Source organism: Sapajus apella, unplaced genomic scaffold (assembly GCF_009761245.1).
Source record: "Sapajus apella isolate SASKATOON/1434 unplaced genomic scaffold, GSC_monkey_1.0 scaffold6, whole genome shotgun sequence".
Taxonomy (NCBI): Eukaryota; Metazoa; Chordata; class Mammalia; order Primates; family Cebidae; genus Sapajus; species Sapajus apella.
In genome coordinates this window covers 37,891,053-37,913,200 of record NW_022436946.1, presented here as the reverse complement: position 1 = coordinate 37,913,200, position 22,148 = coordinate 37,891,053, and the positions used below count along the sequence as shown (strand labels likewise).

Sequence of the window (22,148 nt, the reverse complement as noted above, 5' to 3'; positions counted from 1 at the left end):
GTTTCACACTACATCTCTAGATCTGTCCCCCATGTTCCCAGTTCCTCTGCTAACCACCTATACAGACAGTGCCTTAAGGGCACACATTTTGTTTTGGTTACTGTAATTTTCCCAATGCTTAGCACAGTGGCTGGCACTGAGTATGGAATGTTTGTTGAATGAATAAATGAAAGGCTTCACTCAGACTTGAAGAAGCTCTTGCCATTATCACCTCTCGATGACTGTGACCTCTCTTTTCCCCTGCTCCCAACACACACAAACTCTGGTTACAACACTTCTCATGTTGCTCCTAGACTGTCTCAGCTGGGAAAGATTTAGCAGCCCAGCCCTGTGCTTTACAGATGAGAAAATGGGTCCACTGAGGCCAAGAGACTTGCCCAAGGTCTTATGATTAGTGGGTAGCAAAGACAGGATTTTAACTCAAGACCCAGCATGCCTGCTACCAGGCAACTGACCAGTTCAAAAACCTTCAATGGTCTTTCAGTACAACCTCGTGTACAGGGCCTGGTATGCAATAGGCATTTAATAATATTTGTTGAGTGACTGATTGAATAAATTAATGAGTCTCATGCATATTCCAATGGGTTTTAGTTTCCCTTAAAGTGGAACCCTCCTCAAAAGACAGACAATATTTTGTATACAAAATGAAGATGAGAGGAGCTGCTCTCTCCTCTAAAATTGCGGGAGCAGCTGGTGCACTGGATCTCTTCCCCTACAGTGACTGAACCAGCTCCCAGGAAACTCAGGGCCTGGTGACACTGCTAGAAAGACCAATGACTTCCACACACTTTTCAGCTTTGCAATCAAAGCCATCCACCATCATTCCAAATCCACCTCGTCGGCAGTATCATTCATTTCTTCCTCCTCCCTCGTGCCTTGCCTTCTCAGAGCACTTGCTGTTCTCAACACTGTCCCTCCTCTGAGACTTCACCTGTCCTATTTCTTCTCTCTTATTGTGCCCTCACCTCCACCTGCAAGAATACAGAACCAACCTGTCCCTCAAGCCAACTCTAGTATAAATCTCTCCCTGAAGTTCTTGCCCAGTTTCCTCCACGAGAACTAGTGTTACTCTATATTATCCTCTACGGCACAACTTTTCACCCTATCTGCTGCAAGGAAAACAGCCAGCTCCTTGAGGGCAAGAACCCAGGCAAAATGTGTCTTCGAACCACCAGCACCGTGTCTGACCCAATCCCTTGCACAGAGGAGACAGTTCTAGTCATTCTGTTGCATTTAAAGGACCTCAACCTTTTTCGTTCACCTCTGTGACCAAATTACATGTTTTGTAATTGAGATTCCAATTCTTTCTCTGGCATGTGTAGATTGATGATACAGCTAACACACACTTGCAGGGCCCACTTGCTAAGGAATCGCTGTGTGAGTCTTTGTTGAGTCTCAGTTTCAAAAGCAAAGAATGGCAGTGAGCAGGGACAGGGAGCATGAACTCTCCCTCCCCTATGCAGCTCTCTGTGCCTATGGCTGTCCTGTGCAACATGAGGTATAAGCTGGGAAGCTTGTGCACAAAAGTAACTGTGAATTTAAAATACAGTTTAGTCCTGAAACCTGCCATGTTACAATGTTCTCTGCAAGCCCAAACTTGATTGTCTGAAAAATTAAAGAGTTCCAAATGGTGAAACAAACCATTAAACAAGGAAGCACACAAACAAAGCCCAACTGCTAGGGAGGAGGATGGGAACTAGAAAATACAGGGTTCCCTAGGAAACTGAGCTTACTTTTTGACTGACTGTGGTCTTCCCTTTCACTGGATATAGGGGTGGGAGGGAGGTGGGAGGGGTGCTCTGAGAAGGCAACGCTGACCCATCTGCTTCCCCTGCCTGCAGGGGGGCCAGAGTCCTTCTGGTTACACTCCAATAAGATGGGCAGAGTCAAGCAAGGTTGTGGTTGCTATTTTATTATTTGCTGGAGTGGGAGTAAACAGCAGAGAGAGAGGAGGAGGAGAAGGACAGATGAATAGAGAAAGAGATGAACATGGAAGGTGCTCAGCCAGCAGAAAGGAATTATTGACCACAGAATGAGAGGGGGCAGGAAGGTCAAACTACAAAAAGCTGGCTGCTCTCTTCTCACCGGCTATTGCCAGGACAAGAGGGAATCAGAAGCTCACTGCTGAGCAAGGCACCAATACAAGCTCACGCTCAGCCGCCCTAGAGGCCAGGTGCAGGGGTCCCAGCATCCATGGCTCTGAAGCTGGACTAGAGAGATAAAGATTTGGGGCTCACTGGCACATATGGATATGCAGAGTCATGCAAATAGATGGCTGGATGGGTCGGGGCGGGGCTTTAGTTCCCCCTCTCCAATCCCCATCAATCCCCAGGCAATAGTAGTAGTAGCAGCAATAGTACCAATATCATTTTATATTATTATTATTATTATTTTTAGATGGAGTCTTGCTCTGTCACCCAGGCTGGAGCGCAATGGCACGATCTAGGCTCACTACAACCTCCACCTCCCATGTCCAAGTAATTCTCCTGTCTCAGGCTCCCGAGTAGTTGGGATTACAGGTACCCACCACCAAACATGGCTAATTTTTGTATTATTATTAGAGACAGGGTTTCATCATGTTAGCCAGGCTGATCTTGAACTCCTGACCTCAGGTGATCCACCTGCCTTGGCCTCCCAAAGTGCTGGGATTACAGGCGTGAGCCACTTCACCCAACCTCATTTCATATTATTTTTACTGTATTTCAACCTTAAGGCCGCAGGTACCCAGTTTATTTGGGGAAGAAATAAAATAACTAAATGCCATTGGAATAATCAGTTGAGTATCAGGAGGAAAAAACGACGATTCTGCTTCTATGAGACTCATGAGAATGAAGTATACAGTTATAAAATCATGTCTCTCTTTTCTTACTGGTAATAAGTTCCTGTCATGTGATCACATGTATCACAAAAAAAGAAAATAAAACAAAGACTCTGTTTTTGTGGTGTACTACAATTATTTCTGACTTGCCCTTTTAAATTAAGCTGTTCCTAAGATCCGCAATCCACAGTCCGAACAGATACACTGCTTTGCTATGATGCAAGCGCGGCTGGTGGACAAGTCTAGCTCTCTTCCAACCAGATTGCTACTCCCAAGTCCCTCCAAGTAGACATTCTGGAGTGGCTCCGGGGAAGGCCCATGAAATGCACACAGCATCACAATGCTGCCAAGATAAAGGTTAATAAAGATATGTGCAGAACCCCTTGAGTATAGGTTGGCTATACTATCAGAAGCCCAGAACCTTGAGGCTGAATGGAATGTTAAAGACTATCTAGTCTGATAGTTTTTAAGCTATTCTTTAGTACCAGCACTGTGTGTGTATGTCCATGCCAAATGTGTAACAGTTATACCAAAAAACATCCAGCTAGAACACCACATACCTGGAGAATCCATTATGATGGGAAACATTTTATTCTCAAAAAAATATATATTTTCTTGTTATTGGTAGTTCTGAACCTTAGATACACACACACACACACTTTCGAAGGGCTCAACTTCAAAATATTAGATAAAAGTCCAACAGAACAGCTCTGGTTCAAGAGGGAAAGGACTCAAACTCCTACCACCATGGCCATCCTCCTGGCCTACCTGGTGCTTCCAGGTACCTCTAAGATCCTAAGAACACTGAAAATCCCAGATCAAGTCTCCCATCCCTATCCAGTATCTGAGTCTTGTCTCAGCACCAATTCCATCCTACATGCACATTCTCAATGTTGCAACACTAGTGACAATAATGTGAAGTAGTAAACCTGGTAGAAGCCTTCCTTCTCTCTCTTAGCTTTTTATTTCATCAACACAAATCTCCGTCAAAAGAATACCTAATACCTAGGAATAAGTCCAACAAAAGATATGTAAGACTTTATGCTGAAAATGACAAAACGTTATCGAGAGAAATTACAGAAGACCTAAATAGAGGGTTGTGCCCTGTACATGGGCTGGAAGTCTTAATATTTTTAAAGGTCGATTCTCCTCACAATTGTGTCTTAACTGCACTGTCAATTTAAAAAAAAAAAAACAACTAGGTTTCTGATGGAAATTGACAAGCACATTCTAAAGTTTATAAGGAAATGCAAAGGGCCAAAAGTCAAGTTAATCCTGAACAAGAGGAACAGGGCTAGAAGACTTACTCTACCAGATATCAAGATTCATTACAGAGGAATAGCAACAGTGTGGCATTTGTGCAAGGATAGACAGACCAAGAGAACAAATAGAATGCCCCAAAATAGAGCTACGCAGTCAACTAAAATGCAAAGGTGACAATGAAGTGATAAATATATAAAAGTATGTATAAATGGATAAAAATAAAAGTAATAAATGTTGGTTCACTGGGTGGTACAGATTTAACTGTGTCCCCCCAAAAGATATGAAGTTCTAACCACCAAGTACCTCAGCATGTGACTTATTTGGAAATAGGGTTGTTGCAGATGTGATTAGTTAAAATGAGTTATAATGAATTAGTATGGACTCTGAATCCAATGACTGTCCTTAAAGGAAGAAAAAAATCTAGACAGAGACATGTGGGGAACACGGCCATGTGGCCACAGAGACAGAGGTCAGAGCTGCCAACAAAGGAATGCCAAGGATTCCTGGCCACCACCAGAAGCTGGGAGGAGGCAAGGAAGGACTCTTCCCTAGAGCCTTCATCAGGGAGACCATGACCCTGGGCACATCTTGATTTTGGACTCCTAGCCCCCAGAACCATGAGAGAATGAATTTCTATGGTTTTAAGCCATCCAGTTTGTGGCACATGGTTACAATAGGCTAGGAAATGAATATACTGGATATCCACATAAAAAAATGAATCTTAATTTCCACCTTACGCCATGAAAAAATCAATTGTGGATGGAGAATAGAACTAAACGTGAAAGGCGAAATAATAAAGCTCTTAGAAGAAAACATAGAGAACACTTTCATATCTTGTAAAAGGTAAAGATTTTTCTTAGAATACAAAAAAAAGTGTTAACCATGAAGAAAAAATACGATAATGTGGACTACACTAAAATTAAAAATATCTTCATTAAATGACATCAACAGAATCAAAGGGAAGCCACACAGTGGAGAACATAATTGCAATACATATATACAACAAATAACTCTAAAAGTCAATAAGAAAAAAAGCAGACAATCCAATAAAAAAAATAGACAAATACTTGAGAAGACAAAACAGAAAATCCAAATGGCCAATAAACATATAAAAAGATGCTCTAGTTCAGCCACCAAATAAAGGCAAATTAAAACCACAACGCATTCCCAATACACCTACAGGATTGGCTCAAATGATAAAGACTAAAATCATGAAGTACTGGTAAGGATATAGAGCAACTGAAACTCTCATATGCTGCTGCTAGTAGGCATGTCCATTTATAACTGACAGTTTCAACTGAGCATACACATCCTGTGATCCCCGATGCTGCCATCCAGAGTCTATCCTACAGAAATGCTACCTATGCTTACCCACTGACATGACAAGAATGATCCTACCAGTACTATTTGTAATAGCCCCAAACTTGAAATAACTCAAAAGGCCACTTACAAGAGAAGGGCTAAATACATTTTGATATTGTTAAACAGTATTACGCAGCAATGAAAATGAACAAACTACAACTCATAACAACATAGATGCATCTCTCAAATATAATGTTATTCTTTTATGACACAAGAAAGTGCAAATTTTGCAATTTTATTGATTAAAAAGTTCATAATAGATAAAAGTAACCTTTCTTGTTAGAAGTCATGCTATTAGTTACCCTTGATGGAAACTGGGGCATATAGGGACTGGATGGGGACTTGCGAGTACTCCTAGTGTTTAAGTGACATTCTTTTTCCACTTGGCTGCTGGTTACAAAGGAGAGTTCACTTTGTGAAAATTCATTATCAGTGTGCTTAACAATTTGTGCACTTTTCTGCATAAATGCTATATTTCAATTTAAAAAAAAATCATCTCAGGGCTAACAGAGTGAAACCAGAAACAAAACAGAGCTCTTATAAGTACTGAAAGCAAAAAGGCACAGCAATTTAATTTAAGCAAGATAATTCAAAAATTTGCTGCACTAAAAGCTTAAAAGTTCCATTTCATTAAATTGTATTTTTTTATTCACTTAAGATGACTGTCAGGCCAAAGCTATTTTATTATTATATGTTAGTATGGCATGAAGCAAACAGTCTCAAAATAAAATAATTCAAATCATTTAAATTTTATTTTACTGATTTTTTAAAGTGAAATTTTGGATATTCAAGCCCATTTTGTTTTTCATGTTAGTTAAAAACCATTTCCTGGGGCCTTGGTTTAATGTCTGTGCATCCCCAGATGGGAAAGCCCTTGGGACAAAGGGGTTTTCCTTCTGTGGTGCAAAGCAGGCACTCACTATTGCTCTTCCAGAGTCAGTCCATTAGATCAGCTCACTCCTGACAATGGAAGCAACAACAGTTCAGCCTGCCTTTGTACCATCACTGTGGATTAATGCGTAATTTCCAGCAGTCTGAAATACCAAAAATAACCATTCCCACCTTTGTGAATTTCTGGGGCTCTTTAGATCTCCCTCTGGAATACATATAGTCACGAGGTCTGGAGTATTGACCCACCTGAGAGCAGTCAGTGTGACACAGAGGAAGGCCCAGGCTGTCCCCCAGTCTTCTGGCAGCTTGACCTCTGCCTTCTTCTAGGTCCTCTCCTGTTTCTGGTCAGTCAATCCATTATCATTAGCCATGTGCTCCACACAGTTGCTCCACCTACCACTGAAATAAATCCCTTGGAGTATAGAAACCGTGTGGCCACACTCCGGCTTTCTCAGACATCTTTGTTTTCTTGGACCCTCTGGGAGGGGAGGAGATCTACTCAGGCGCTGAGATGGACGTCCTGAGACTGCAGGTAGCCCCCACAGGAAGTGAGAGGCAGCTACACATACCTTGGCTTGCATTCTGGGTTGCAAGAGAAACCATGAGGGGACTGTGGAGGAGACCTCACTCATCCTCCAGGCTGCCCCTACCTGGGAGAACCTAGAGCAGGGCCCCTGCCACTGAGCTGCTCTCCTTTATCCACCATGAGGACACCCGGGCCTTTCTTTGGTCACTCAGTTTCCCTGTATATTAGCTTCCCATAGGAGAGCCCTCCTTAAATTCAAGCTCTGTTGTTTTTGCACAGATTTTTCGGTGACATATCTATTCCTAACTTCACCATCTTACAAACAATTGTGTGGGTCCTTTAAGAAGGTCCCCACCATCCCTAATTAGAGTTCTCTGGTAAGAAGATAACATTTGCTTTTTACATAACTTTTAATCATGAGTGCCACAGAGATTTTCCTTCTGAAAATACAGAGGACTCACAAGGGACAAATAAGATAATAATCAGTTCAAAATTTACATGGACAGAGGCACACCACCCAGAACAATTCCTTGAGAGCCTGCAGCCAGAAGACCGAGGCTCTACCAGCAAGGGCTGTGGTCAGCAACCCCCAGCCTGTGGATCAGATCTGGCCTGCTGCTTGCTTTTGTATAGTTCCTGAACTTAGAATGGTTTTTACATTTATAAATGGCAAAAAAACAAAAGATTATTCCATCACACATGGAGATTATATGACATTAAAATCTCAGTGTCCACAAGTAAAGCTTTATTGGAACACAGCCATGCCTACTCGTTTCCGTATTGTCTATGGCTGCTTTCACACTACAACAGCAGAATTGTCTTGATAGAGACCGTATGGCCTGCAAAGATGAAAACAGTCACTATCTGGCCTTTTACAGAAAATGTTTGCCAACCCTGGGCTAAGGTGATGTCTGTTTGCAGGATGTCCACTCTGACTCTGACTGTTTTGTGCCTCTGGGGCTGTCTCCACAATAAGTCAAAGGCAAGTCCTAATGCTGGTTTCAATTTCACACTAACCGGGAAAACCAACACAGCCTGCTAAAGCAGTGCCTTTCAACCTGTGGTCCCTAGTCAATTCAATGGGTCACAAAATTTAACGCAGTTGGTTGTGCCCAGCATTTAATGAAATAAAAGAGAAAACTATCAAGGGCATTGTTATAAACTGAACAGTATCCCTGCAAAATTCATGATTGAAACCCTAAGCCCCCAGCACACATCAGAATATGACTACATTCGCAGACAGGCCTTTCAAGAGGTAACTAAGTTAAAATGAGGTCATATGGGTGGACCATAACTCAGTATGACCGATATCCCTGTAAGAGGAGGAGATTGGGACACAGATACACACAGAGGAAAGGCCACGTAAGGACAAAGGAAAAGATAGCCATCTACAAGCCAAAGAGAGAGGCCTCAGGAGAAACCAAACCCACTGACACTTTGATCTCGGACATCTAACTTCGAGAGCTGTGAGGAAATGAATTTCTGTTGTTGAAGCCACCCAGTCTATGCTACTTTGTTATGAAAGCCCTAGCAAATTAGTACAGGCCTCACACAGAGCATCATTTTTCACTCGCACATGTGCATGATAGACTTGTGATATTAAAATGTATTAAATTCTGTGTGTCACACCAAAATAAATGGAAGAACACTGTACCAGAGGGAGAGACAAACACGCTTCGTAGCAAAATCACAAACAGAAGAGTGTTCTAATTGAACCAAGATACAGAAAGAGAAAAGGGTATTGAACATGTTAGGCACTTTGCATACTTTACTTCATTTTAGTCCTTACGGTAACCCCATACAATGGGTCTTCACCTGATAAAGTAACTAAGGCAACTAGAAGTAACCTACTGAAGTGGCAGAGGCAGATCTGACTCCGAAGCTTACACATTATTTCTCATGATGTATCAATTCCATTTCTATATTCCTGAGAGTAGGTTGAGATTGTAGTCTGGCAATAAATAAGGGATAAGATGTATAAATAATAATAGCTAACATTTACTAAATACCGTGTGCCAGGTTCTGGGTTAGGCTTTACATACACCTCACTTTATCCTTATTAATACCCCAATGGCTTAGATTCTATCCCTATTTTTTCAGTTGTGGAAGAAATTATTTAACTTGCCTAAGACTACAAAACTGGTAAGTTGAAGACCCAGGATTAGAACCTTCATTAGTCTGACGATTGAGCTAGAGCTCTTGACTGCCACAAACATTCCCATCTAATTGTGTTTATTGCCAATCTAAGTATAGCCATGTGCCACATAATGACACTTCAGTCAATGACAGACCACATATATGACGATGATGGTCCCCTAAGATTACAATGCTGGTATTTTTTACTGTGCTTCTTCTATGTATAGTTATGTTTAGATACACAAATATTTATCATTGTGTTATAATTACCTACAGTATTTAGAACAATAAAACGCTGTTCGGGTTTGTAACCAAGAGTAGTGGGCTATACCATGAAGACTAAGTCTGTAGTAGGTTACACCACATAGATGCACTCAATGATGTTCGTACAATGACAAAATCACCTAACGAAGCATTTCTCAGAATGTAACCCTGTCCTGAAGCAATGTGTGACTGTATATAACTGTTTGCTGGTAGTCTCCAATTGAAGAAAAAAATGCATACTTTTAATCATACATGTAGTAAATTAACTGAGCATACATTATGTGCCAGGCCCTGTTCTGAGAGCTGGGGATCCTGCCATCATAGTGATGCCATGGATAAGAAATCTTAACGATGTAACCACACCATGCTGACTGAAATCCCCTCATGGGTAAAGGGAGAGGAAGGTAAGATTCAGGTGGGTTGAAGAGACAGTCCAGTGAAATTGCAGAATTGTAGAAAACAGAAGATGCTGAGTCAGGATTACTAAACAGAAATTTTTAGCAATTTTATTTAATATCGTTTGTATCCAGGTTTACCTGTCATGTGGTCATGTCTTATCTGGAAGTTTCTCAATGGCAGGGGCTATACCATACTTTAAAACACCCACCTCGGTGCTTGGCATAGTACATAGTATTTTGAATTTACTATTTTTTTTGCAATGTTGTTTCCAAGAAAGATGTACAGAAGTTGCCCAGGGATTTTCAGATATAATGACAAGGGTCAGACAATCCTTAGAAAGTCTCAGTAGAGGAGGACAGATCATGCTGAATGGTATCAAGGTCATGAGCACAGAAATAAATATTTAACTGAAACAGTTTTAGTGAAATCAAACGGGATACTAGTACAATGGCTAAGCAACCAGAATGAGTGATTGGTTACAAAAATGTGAGAAAAAAAATTAGGCTGAGTGAGAGGAAACCAGGGTGTGGAATATTAAGATTTTTAATGTATTTGTGGCAAATACATTTTTCCTAAGGTTTTTGTGGTTTTTTTTGCTTTTAGTTTATAACTTTCTGTGTATAGAATTTTTATATTTTCACTAAACCTAGTAATCCTTTCATCAAGAAATAACCAGAGAAGTGAGCAAATATTTTCATTCCAGAATGTTTATTACAGTATTATTTATAATATCAAATATGAGAATATTTAACTGCATAATAATAGGATAGTGAATGGTTAAATTAGTCTGGTTACACAATGGAAAACTTCAGTTATTCAATTACATTAGAAAACAATCACAATTTAATATTAAATGAAAGAAGCAAGGTGATCAAAATCAAAGTTTTATGTATATATGATACACACACACCCCCCACACACAAAATGGCAAAATAAATACATCTTAACATTGCTATCTCAATATGGTATGACTAAGAGATATTTTCATTTTCTTCTTTATAGCTTACCAAATTTTCTACAATGAAAATTTTAAAGTCAGGAAAAAACAAAATGTTCTTTAAATAAGTTTAAATCAAAGAGAAAGTATACACATAGTACCTCTACTGTGCATCTCTGATTTGCTGAAGACTTTAGTCACCAGAGGCCTCTAACCGCACTGGCATATGTCGCAAATTCTGGTTATTTTAAATAAATATATTTATATATTTCTAAACTCACCTGCAAAGAAATTTCAAAATAGATTCAGCAGTGGCCAAAGGCAGTCCCCAGGACGAGATAAGTTTTAGTGAATTCTTTGGCTTTGACAATACATTCATTTAATATTTACTGAGTGTCCGTCATGCTCCCAGCACTCTGTTAGGTACCAGAGGGTCAAATTGGGTCCCTGGGAACAAATGACCCATCGAGTTGACAATCGTCTTACAGACCCTGACCCTTACAAGATGCAGTGGAAGTCTGAGCTGGGTAGTTAACTGTGCAGACCTGCTCTCAGTTCTCCTACCTCATCTGGGCTCTGACCCTCCCTGGATGCGTGGCTCTGAAAAAGGCTGGCTTCACCTCTCTGGCTCCAGCTGCCTCATTTGTAAAACAAGGATAATCCTGACCCAGTTCATGGCACTGTGGTGAAGAATAAGTGAAAAGCATTCTGGGCTTGTTTTTATCTCTACAGTGCCAGATGGATTCTACATGTTAATAGCTACTGTTGTTTCCTTCCTTCAAAAATTGTATATTTACTTTTTAGGAAAAAATAAAGGGTTGGAAGTAGAGTTCAGTGATTAAAGGGATATTTCATATTTTTCTTCCTTGGAAATCCAGATTAGCAATGACAGAAATGAATACTCATGTTTCCAACAACAGTCAAAAGTAAAGTGGAACTGAAAGATCTTGCAAAGTTCAGTAACCATTACAAGGACAAATCTAGGTGAGATGCTACTAGTCATTAGGGAAATAGTTCAATTATGATGAGCACTTCAAAAATCTAATAAGATTCGCTTACAGTTTTTCCTCTCTACCTTTGAGGCAGGGTGATTCTAAAAAAGCAATGTTCAAAAATAAACAAGTTTTTAAAAATTTAATGTTTCTAAGAAAAGACTAAAGGGCACAGGAAGGATGCCAACTGTATGTCCAAATCAGACGTAAATGTACAGATATCTCCTGTCTCTCTCCCAAACTCAACTCACTTCCCAAACATGGGGAACATTTGTAAAAATCAGAAGATGAGGTGGAAAAAGAGGTGGGGAGAGAAGGGAAAAACACAGAGACATTAAAATGGGATATGCTTAGGTGAGATGTTTCCCCTTACTAGGTATTGAGGTGAGCTAATAACAAGCATACCAATACATGGACAGAGAAACCGCAACTCTAACTCCTTTTTAGTGTTCACTTTTTATGTGAAAAATGAAGGATATTTTCCCAGTTACATACTATTCATTTCTGATATCTTCTGTTTCCTTGTGGTCCTTTCATCATAGTAAGGATTGGTAAATGGTATTAATAGGTTCAGACAGCTTCACAAATATCTGAACTAAAATCCCGCTACCCCTAGGTTCTCTGTGTCATGATGCTGCCTGTCCAGAACCACTGAGGAAGAGCAGGGCACAAATGGCTCAGGTGAACAAATGTCTACTGTTCTCTGTCTGTGAGGCTGTCACCTGTACAATTCCCTTCTTACTGCACCCATACCGTCTCCATCCTTGTTATGTGCGAGTCCCATAGCTGCCAGCTCCCCTGTGGATTATGTGCAGCAACGGCAGCCATGGGTGACATTTCCAGCCCTGGTTAAATATGGACAAACCTCGAAACTTCCAACCAGGGTGGGGCAGTCCTGTAAAAATGGTAACTGGCAATGTATATTCTGTAGGACATGAGTGTGCTATGACACATTCAGCAATTGCTGTACTTTTTAAAAGGGAGTTGTAAAAATTATCTTTAAAATGCTTGTTGATGCCCTGTGGGAATGAGTCACTTTGTGAAGCAGGATCAAAATGGATCCTCTATTATGGGTTTCTGCTGGCTCTTTGATCCTAAACGACTTTATTAATGTTAATAGGAGTTATACACACATCAATGAGAGAATAAATTCCTTGGGTTTACTGGAGCTTCAATTAATGATCTGTAATAAACAACATAAAATGCTTTCTAATTTTCTTTCAAGTAATGACACCCTGCCCCAGAAGAGCTGGAAAATGAGGCACAGGTCTCAGCACAGGGCAGGAAGGACTTGGGGGGAGGAGGGGGCTTGGGAGAAACAAGGCTCTACAGCTGTGGAAGGCTCTGTAGGGCGAGTCCTCACAGCCACTCACGGGACTGGGGCAGGAGGGATGGACACCGCTTGCCAAAGGGATCATGAATATGAGGAAGGGAGGAAAAGAAAATGCACAAAAAGTGAGCTGCATGCAGAAGGAATTTACTATAATCTAAAACAGGAACGACTGCAACCGTGCTTCCTAAATCTGTCACAGGCTCGTCCCATTTTTTCAGAGTTTAAGTTAATACTATTCACTGACTTACAAAAATACCCACTAGGATGAAAATCGGAATTTAAGTTCCAAGGATGATGCAGCAGAATTCCTAATGAACAGGTTATTTTGCAGTAACACAAAGCTCTGCCTCAAATGTCTGGAAACCCAGCTTTAGATTTAACCCTCTCCTGCCCATGCCTCCATTTCTCTCCTCAACTCTTCTCATGGGAAACCAAATGCCAGATTATTGATATCCCCAGAGGATAGCAGCCCATGGGGGGTGCAGCAGAGACAAGGATAAATGGCAAATGTCTAACTTTCTTGATTTGAAAAAATAGAGCAAAATTTCAATCTGAAAGTCTCATTACTATTTGCTCGTTCATACTTAGTCACCTTACACTTCCTTACATTTTATCCTGATGCTTCACAGATAGTGGAAAGACCTCTGTCAACAAATCGCAAGTCCACCACATTAAGGATTAGATGCACAGTGGCAGAAGGAAGAGGATGTGTATGCTTAGCTGCTGAGAGTCTAGTTTCATACCTGAGAGATCTGGAAACTCTGTGTGTACTATTGGTGATGCTGCAGGTGGCCAAGCAGCCCTCGAACCACTGGCAACAACGGGGTAGTATCTTGATCTCCTGGCTCAGTAGTCACTTCCCACACAGCAGATTTTAGAGCACTTCAGGTTAACGGGGGTATTGAATTTATATATTTCAAGGTAAACCACTGCCATCATCATCAAGGCAGAGCTCCATATGCTGTGTACATTTTATTTAGAATTAGGTGGCTTTTCAAGGGAGCTCCCCATTTTTCTTGTATCACCTGAACAAACATCTCTACTGTTTGCTGTCTGTGAGGCTGTCACTTGTACAATTCCCTTCTTACTGCACCCATACCTTCTCCATCTTTGTTATGTACGAGTCCCATACATGCCAGCTCCCCTGTGGAAATGTGCAGGATTGGCAGCCACGGGTGACATTTCCAGCCCTGGTTAAATATGGACAAACCTTGCAACTTCCTTCCTCACCAGGAAGCAGAATAAATGGCAATTCTTACGACATGTAGTTTCATTGAACAAATACATACATAGGGAGAGAATTTGTTGGCTAGGGAAATGACGGGGTGGGTAATGCTGGAATATCAAAATTCAACAGAACCAGCCACTTAGACCCATCAGGGAATACATTGTTCACTCTGAATTATCAGTAAACTGAGGAGTCTCTCCAGTGGTCCAGGTCCTACTAGAAAAACACGAGCCACTTACAAAAATAGCAGGTGTACCTGAGACTGCGACAAATCAAAGAAGTGCCTGGGGTGTGCACTGCTTCTATCTTACTCCTTCCTCTCACTTGCATTGGTATTAGACATACGTCTATATGGGTGTTCTGTGGACAACCCATATGTGAGCATTCTTTGAGAAAATGGCTTTGCCTCCATCTCAGCTCCCCACAATGCCTGGCAGAATTTATTAGGCACCAGGGGAAGGTCTCTGTGTAATGGATGATTAAACAAGGTGCAAGACACTGGACAGGTAACAATGAAGGGAAGAGTGAAGCACCAGACACCATGTCAGCATTCGAAATGTTTGCAGCCTACTTGGCAGATAAGCAGTAACACATCCCACATTAACTAACAATGCGATACTGATATGGTTTGGAGCTGTGTGCCAGCCCAAATCTCATGTTGAATTGTAATCCCCAATGCTGGAGGTGGGGCCTGGTGGGAGGTGACTGGATCATGCGGGCAGATTTCCCCCTTGGTGCTGTGCTCATGAAAGTGAATGAGTTCTCATGAGATTTGGTTATTTAAAAGCATGTGACACCTCCCCACCTCCTCTTCCTCTTGCTCTGGCCATGTGAAGTCCTGGCTCCCCGATGACTTCTGCTATGATTATAAATTTTCTGAGGCTACCCCAGAAGCTTGGCAGATGCCAACATCATGCTTCTTGTACAGCCTGTGGAGCTCTGAACCAATTAAACCTCTTTTCTTTATAAATTACTCAATTAGGTAATCTTTTTTTTTTTTTTTTTTTTTTGAGATAGTCTTGCCCTATCGCTCAGGCTGGGGAAGGCAGTGGTGCAACTTGTCTCACTGCAACCTCCACCTTCTGGGTTCAAGCAATTCACCTGCCTCAGTCTTCTGAGTAGCTGGGATTACAGGTGCCTGCCACCACATCCAGCTAATTTTTATATTTTTGGTAGAGATGGGGTTTCACCATGTTGGCCAGGTTGGTCGCAAACTCCTGACCTCAAGTGATCCACCTGCCTCGGCCTCCCAAAGTGCTGGGATTACAGGCGTGAGCCACTGTGCCTGGTCCTAATTACGTAATTTTCTACAGCAGTGTGAGAACACTTCTTCTGGCTTAAAAAAAATTCATTGGTTTTACAATGCAGCATCCTATTCCTGTGTGGGACAGGAACGCAGTAGAGCCACAGTCCACTTAACCACTAGTTACCAACATGGATGTAGAGTGAGTCTCTTAAACAAACTGGGTAAAAGTCCGAGATTTCTCAATCATACATGTTTTTCTTGGCTAGGGAATTGTATAATCTGGGACAAGAAGATGACCAGAATCCAGCCAAAGTTCTAAGGGAGAAAAATGGAAATCCAGAAGCCTAGCTGTTTATCCACTTTTCTTTATTAAAAGCCTCCACCTGCTTTGAAGACTGTTCACAGGATCCTCCATCTGCCTCAAAACACCTGCTTCCCACTCACCCTTAAAGGCCACTTAGAGTTCCAAGGCCAAGCTGCTGCTTCCTCCCTTGAGCACTGTTTTTGGCTAATTGGTATTATTAATATTTTGGATATTCCAAATCAGGTAACTTTCAGGGGCACTCCTCCAAAGGTATTAATTCTATCATGTCAAATATTTGGGCTTTAATATAACCTTTTTATCTCTCTCAAATCATGCCACTTTTATGGCTTGATTCTGGAAGTAAGATTTTACCCCACAATCTCTCTTTCTCTTTTTTTTAAGTCAACCGCTAACATTAATAAATGTTTAAGAGGTTTTCTTACTCCCAAGCTACTCTGAATTGAGGACTGCAAATTATAAAACTGATCAGATTCCAGCCAGTTTCATTCATCATATATCCTCAGCTGTTTAGTTTCACATTCTGTTTCATATTCTCCAATCTGTGAAGAGTCAAGTATAAATACTGTTAGCATCATGGAAGGAAGTAACCCACTTCATAGTGTTTTGAGCCAGGGACCTCTGGGGTATAGGGGTGAGGGGTAGATGGGGAAGGACCACAGAGATAAAGGGTAACACAGAAACCTGAATAACAGTGTCTTTGCTTATGGCTTTGACTGGCTAGCGTTTAACACCATCACTCCTGAGATTAAAATGAAACAACTTGCCAAGGATAATTTCATTCTTAAAGCCAACAGTGCAAATGTAGAGTTTCCTGAAGAAATAATCTGTGGAAATGCACAGCTTCCCAAACATGCCATGGTATGCTAATATGGAATATTTTGCTTTCCAAGGAAACACCAAAAAATATCTATCGTGTTAGGAATGGAGCAAACAACATGAAAAGAGAACAGGAAAAGCATCTTTTCTCCCAGAAATGACCTCCTCCCTCGAAATAGTTTCCCACGTGCTAATTGACTGAGGGGATGAGACAGTGTGAATATAGCTACTATCTGCACTTAAGTCTTCTTATCCTCAAACCCACAGTTTACATCAAAAGCTGCTAAAGTAAACCAAATAAACCAAAACAGAACATTTCATTCCCATGTATTTAGAGGCAGGAAGAGTCATCATAGCCCTGAAAATATAGGAGAGCCATGCCTAAGGATTCAGAAAAACAGGCCAAAGTCAGGCTTAAAGAATACCCACATCCCCTGCTATCACAAAACCGTCAGTGTCCAGGGGAACTGGGGAACAGAGACCTGGACTTTAGAAGTGGCACCCTCCTTTATTTATTCTGAGCATTCCTTTCTTCCCAGATGGATGCTGTAGAGATCCCCAGTAGCTCATAAGCAGATTACTGGGACTGTGGCTCTCCTTCGTCCCTGTCCCACACAGAAATAGGATGCTACATTGTAAAACCAATGAATTTTTTTTTTTTTAACCAGAAGGAGGCAAAACTTTAGCTTTCTCTTTTATTCTACCGAGTAGCTGGATTTTGGAAACCAACATACCATGCCCTAAATTAAATTACTTACAATGCAATAAATAGCGCAACCTGAATTTTTGGTCCCTAGTCTTTGTTCACTGGGGTGTAACACGTAATCCAGCCTCTTGGTAACAAGGGGCTATCTAGGCAGTACTTACATTAACAGAAAAGAAAACGAGGGCTGTGACTCATAAGCAGTATGTGGTCCTTCCCACAAGTGGGTACTTAGCGTCGTGTGGAAACTTGGAGGCTTTAATAAGAATCTGCTAAGTCAGCACCATGTAATATAATGGAAAGAACTCAGTGAGGACTTAAGAAACCCTGATTCTGCTTTGGGTTTCACTGGCCATTTCTCCCGTGATCTGAGGAGCCACATCACTTCCTTAGTTCTTAGCTTCTTTATCAAAGTAGACCAAGCAATTCTCATGTTTCTTCCAGGTCTCTGCCTTAACCCTAATCTGGGGGTTAACCTCCAGGAGTCCTCTTCAGCCTGCTTCAGCTTTTCTAACAGGCCTCCCCTTGATCTAGTGACCTATCTTCTACCCTAGGATAAATGCCACATGGCTTGGCTCTAAGTGTGTTTGTAAGACAACTGTTTTTCTTTTTTTCTTTTTTCTTTTTTTTGCGATGGAGTTTAGCTCTTGTTGCCCAGGCTAGAGTGCAATGGCGCAAACTCAACTCATGGCAGCCTCCGCCTCCTGGGTTCAAACAGTTCTCCTGCTTCAGCCACCCAGTAGCTAGGATTACAGGCAGGCACCACCACGCCAGGCTAATTTTGCATTTTTAGTGGAGATGGGGTTTCTCCATGTTGGTCAGGCTGGTCTCATACTCCCGATCTCAGGTGATCCTTTTGGAGGCCCACCCTGGCCTCCTAAAGTGCTGGGATTACAGGTATGACCCACCACACCTGGCCCCAAGACAACTGTTTAGTCCTACAACGCATTTTACATGTATGGCCAAGAAGCAGGAACACTATCTCTGAAGGCTTCTTTTCTACCAGCGAAGAGGCTGTCAATCACAATCCCTCTGAGCCTTGCCATTCCCATCACTAAAGTGGGACAGACAATATCTTATGGAGCTGTCACGTCAGATCTAAGCCATTGTGAACACTACCAGATACAATTCATGATGTCTGGTAGGTGTGAATTTCAGATACACAACTTGGGACATACATTAAAAATTATACATTGTTTATCTAAGATACAGATTTAACTGGGTGTCCTATATTTTGCTGTTTGCTAAATCTGGCAACTCGACATGTTAGACGCTGCTGTTGTTGGTCTTAGGTACCAGGCTGCCTTACCAAACCAGTCTTTACTTAGAATAAAACAAGGGCCCATGTGGTTCACGTTCCTTCCGCCCTCCTACGCCAGCCCCCTTTCTGGTTCTCCTATTGGCTTCACATCATTACACATCCCACCTGGGTCCCCTCCTCCTGAGGCACCTGAATTGTCTACTGACCACCCTTTCAAGCATAACCCCTTCCCCTTCCCCTTCCCCTGGTTGAGCAAACTGATTGGATTAACTCATACACATGCGTTACTGATCATTTAATGAGTCATCAGCACCCTCTGAAACCAATGCTTTCTCTTTAAAGGTCATTTACAACCTCAAAATAACTGAATTACAGGTCGTGTAAAAGTTGAAGTGGAAAAAAAGGTAGGCAATGGGGTGGGAGTAGCTGGTACCACTTAGGAGCTGGCTCTCACAGCAGTTCCTCCAACGTGTTTCTGCTTTTCCTAGCCTTTTCCTTTTCTTCTGGGTCCACAACAGTTACTGGGGCAGTTGAAGAGCCCGTGGACAAAGGGAAAAAGGAAGGGGGAAGTGGGATGAGAGTACTAGGAAGCTGGGGTCTACGTGTAGCCTGGTCACCACGTTCTGCCCTCAGCCAGCAGCTGCCCTCAGGGAGTTCCACGCAGTTCCTAGGGTGCCCCGGCACTAGCATCTAATTTAGATTGTGGAAAACACAAAGTCTGAGTGACTTTTCTCCTTTTTAACCAGCTTGTGTTCGGAGATGAAATACAATTGTACAAGCTTATAATTCCTGGAACCTAAACGTTGATCAAATATAACTCCACAGGCCATAAAGAGCCATCTCTCTGTTTCCAGAGCAAATCAGTCCAGATGGCTCAGAAGTCTAAGTAGAAGAGGAAGGGGTGGGACACACTTGCATCAGTATTACTCAAACATCCCTGACTGTGTCAGTCACCCCTTCAGCCCAACTCTGCCCTCCTGGAAGGATCCCTGTCCCTAGGTTATTCTGTCCAAGATGACCCTTCACCTTCATGTCCACAACCCAACAGCTACCAGCATTTCACCAAACCACCAAAAGGAAAAGGCCTGAAATAAAGTAAATCACAAAATGTGGTAAACAGATAGTATACTATCCTTCTCAAACAATTAGCCTCAGCAGTGTGACCCTCATGGGACCTTTGGGGGAGATGGAACTGCTAAATATCCTGGACCCTATTCAAGGTGAGGTAAATTATTACTAACTGGGGACCAAGAAATTCTGTCTTATAATTTTTCAATACCCATTGCAGGGAGCTGGAGGCACCTGGGGTCTGCCCCGCTGAGTCGGCAGAATGCACCTTCCCATTTAGGTTCCTATCTTTTTAACTATGCTGAGGCTAGGGTGAGGAATGTTTTAGATGGTAGGAGTGGGAGTGGGAGGCAGCATGCAACACCCTGAGAATCTCACATGCCCCAAGAGCTTCACATTCTTATTCAATCCTCCCAATAGCCTGGGAAGGAGACATGGGTCCAAACAGGATTTGAACTCATGTCTTCCAGACCCAGTGCTGATTGTTCTCCACACCCTATTTGTTTCATTCAGAGTGCTGAGCTCTGATTTCACGTTTCCCTTGGAAGAATGGAATGTTGATGCCTCTTCCGGGTGTGCTCTGTGTGACAGGGACAGACTATGCATTTCATGGGCTTATAACAAGGGCTCTACTGAGGGATTTATTTTAACAGAGGACTTATTTATAACTTTTTTTTGGTAGGAAAACAGTATCCTGTATTTAGACAGTTACATTTCATATCTTGAGTTGTACTTTTGTAGTCTACAAGAATTTGTTTCTTAGCAGACGATGTTGAGGAACTCCACGGCAAGACAGACATTGGGCTTTACTCCTGGATAATGGAAATTGGTCTCTTCAGAATCTTATGAGTGAGCCAGGGAAGTCTGGTCACTCCTGCTAATGGATCAGTTTACTGTTGTTAACAAAGAGTTAAAAGAGCAAGTCTTCCCCTCTCTCTGAAATTAGTTTGATTTCTTGACTTTGCATTATACTGTATTTTTTTAGGATACTGTAGTTCTTTACAACCAGCAGGAGTTTCTCTTGATTACTCACTCACTTACCCCCAGGTAAGAGTGTCTGCAAGACAACTGTTTGTTTGTTTGTTTTTTGTTTTTTGGGATGGAGTTTAGCTCTTGGTGCCCAGCCTGGAGTGCAATGGTGCAAACTCAGCTCACCGCAGCCTCCGCCTCCTGGGTTCAAGCAACTCTCCTGCCTCAGCCACCTGAGTAGCGAGGGTTACGGGCATGCACTACCACGCCAGGCTAATTTTTCACTTTTAGTAGAGACGGGGTTTCTCCATGTTGGTCAGGCTGGTCTCAAACTCCCAATCTCATCTTTTATACCATCTCCTGTGATGGTATAAAAAGCAGGGATCGAGTGCCCTTTAACTAGTCACCTGTTCAGAGGGCCACCCAGGCTTGGGTGTAATAAGTTATCAGATTCTGTGTCCAGTCAACTATAAATGGTTAACAATTGCAAGAGCCTAAGAGCCATCCTAAGTGTCTCCAAATGAGTAGGTTGAGAGGTGGGGGCCTGGAACCTGCATTTTCACAACCTGAAGCACCCTCGAGTTTGGGGACCACACTGGTACAGAACACCTTGCTATTAAAGCTGAGGTCAGAGGTCAGTCCCTCTGGAACCACTCAGCTCTGCTGTGTTACAAAGGCACTGAAGCAGCACAACTGCAAACACACCTTCCATCCATCAGGGTACGAGCAACAGATAGGTGGCACCCTCAAATGATCACAAAGGGGCATTTACCCAAAGGGGCATTTACCAAGAAGTGAGCAGGGCACAAGGCCTAGTGCAGCCCCTTGGGCTAGTAATGAGGAGGAAACAGGGTGGTTCTGTTTTACCTAAAGGCCGAGGGGGCAGGGTGAGGAAGCAGACACCAAAACCTGGACAGAAACATTCACGGAGGTGCTGCCTGACAGGAGCAGTGACCACAATTTCATGGCTGCAGCAAATCAAAAGGAGGGACCCCATTGTGGGTAGATATTTTGACCTACCCCTTCTCTCTCCCTCCAATCTCTGGGCGCTCCCCTTGCTAAACTCAACTAGAAACCAAAGGGAAAGGAACCCACTGAGGTCGTGCATAGAAGTCAATTTTCTGGGGCACAGAGCAGAGTGGAGAGTGTTTGGATAAAGAGGAGAACAGCGAAGATGCCAGGTGCAATACCTCAAAAGAAAGCATACCAGGGAGTGTCAAACCCTTACCACCATCATCACTCAGAACAGCAGCTGAAGGCTGTGCCACACCCACTCATGGTAGCACCTGACGCTACAGCTAACTGCAGACTCCTACCAGCAATTTTTGAAACGACACAGCTTTGTCTAGAGAAGTAGTTCAACAATAAATTCACAGATGTACTTTTCAAATATTTATGGCACACCTATTTCATGAAAGAAATGATACCTTACTTTAGCCATGTAGTGAAAAGTCTCAATGTGTTTTATGTTAAACTTATGTATATCTGGTTTTATAAAGCCCCCATTGCTTTTTTTCCTAAAATAAACAAAAAATATACTACAGAAAAGGAAAATATCTCAGATTGTTTAAGTTGAAAGATATTAAGCTTTAATTGCACATACTCATGGCC

General features: G+C 42.1%; 1 protein-coding gene across 6 annotated transcripts in view; it reads right to left on the bottom strand.

Annotated features, from left to right (window-relative positions):
• The window catches only part of FYN (FYN proto-oncogene, Src family tyrosine kinase), a 218,201-nt gene that overhangs the window by 128,880 nt on the left and 67,173 nt on the right, over positions 1-22,148 (bottom strand). The window contains exon 1 of one of the 6 annotated variants that reach the window (XM_032274999.1): positions 10,878-14,804. The exons of 3 other annotated variants lie outside the window; for them this stretch is intronic. The gene's annotated coding sequence lies outside the window, so the exon portion shown is untranslated. 2 more of the 6 variants (XM_032275000.1, XM_032275002.1) reach the window with 2 other exon arrangements.